The sequence below is a fragment of the Pteropus vampyrus genome, unplaced genomic scaffold (assembly GCF_000151845.1).
Source record: "Pteropus vampyrus isolate Shadow unplaced genomic scaffold, Pvam_2.0 Scaffold1000009020, whole genome shotgun sequence".
Lineage (NCBI taxonomy): Eukaryota > Metazoa > Chordata > Mammalia > Chiroptera > Pteropodidae > Pteropus > Pteropus vampyrus.
Genome location: NW_011923422.1, coordinates 1 through 1,241, shown reverse-complemented (window position 1 = coordinate 1,241; position 1,241 = coordinate 1). Strand labels below are relative to the sequence as shown.

The 1,241-nt window shown below is 54.4% G+C and overlaps 1 pseudogene; it reads right to left on the bottom strand.

Moving 5' to 3' along the window:
- Positions 1-728: 728 nt before the first annotated feature.
- On the bottom strand, positions 729-835 carry LOC111735798 (annotated as a pseudogene).
- Between the last annotated feature and the right edge of the window lie 406 nt (positions 836-1,241).

Below are 1,241 nucleotides of genomic sequence, written 5' to 3'. Positions count from 1 at the left end.
AAGGGACATCTCTGCTGGGACTGCTGACAGCCATGCCCCCACACCTGTGCAGGGGAGACAGGAACCAGCGGAGTCACTCCCTGTGGTCACAGCACGGGGAACCTATGCCTCAGAGGCCGGGACCCTCCGGCAGGCCTTTCACTCTCTACATTCTTACCTTTCCACTGCGTACTCGGCCCCTGCCTCGCTGTGCGTCATGTCAAAGGAAATGGGTTAACAGAGTCTTTTACACTATAGCTCCCAGGGACCAACGAACGGTTCATACACTGACTTCTCGGAACACTCCGGGTCCCTCTCACTGTCCCTGTCATTCCGTGCCTCTGAGAGGAGACCGCGCTCTGTATGTGGAGTGTCACCCCTTTTCTATAAACTCCCCCTTGGACTCTGCCCTTGGCGGGTGTGTGGAATGCTCTTCGCCAAAGGCCTGTCTTCTCTCAGTACGGGGCTGAGTCTCCCCCCAACTCAGGGACGTTTGTCCTGTCCTGCATTAGGCTCAGCAGCCTTGCTCATCGGAGTTTTTGGTTTTTACCTTTTTGGCAAATTTTCGGAACAGTTTTCTGCATTTCGGGTTCTTCACTCCCCAGAGCAATGCGGCTTCCTCCTCTCCCCTCCTCCTTCCCACCATCTTTTTTTTTAATTTTTTTTTTAGGCGAGGCAACCCTTGGTTGACCTCACAGATTGCAGGGACCTTGTCAGTTTACAATCCCTTCTATTTTTTTTATTTTTTAGGCCTACAGCACCTGGTCTTCCTAGGTGGTCTCCCCTCCAAGTACTAACCAGGCCCGACCCTGCTTAGCTTCGGATGGGGCTTGTCCAGGGTGGCATGGCTGTAGACTCCCTACTATCTCTCGATATTTCATTTCATTTCAAGATTGTTCAGTTGCTGGTTTTCAGTTGCTAAAAAAAAAAAAAAAAGAAGAAAGAAATCACGTTGAAGGACACTAAGAAGCCTGCGTCCATCATCCGAAGCAAAACTCGGGGCGCCGCCGCGCCCCCAACGCGCTGCGTGCCTTTCCGCAGAGCTCGGTCTCTTCGCGCAGAGGGGCTGCTTCTGCTTCTGCTTCTGCTTCTGCGGGCGGAGTCGTAAGGACACCCGTTCACACTGCGGCCCTGTCGCGGCCTCTGTCCGCTCTGCGCCATCAGGCACGTGGCTCTCGTTAATGACACAAGCTGACTTCGGAAGGAGATGGGGGCTGCGGAGAACTGAGAGACCTCCGGCCGCCTCGACCGCGACGTGCACG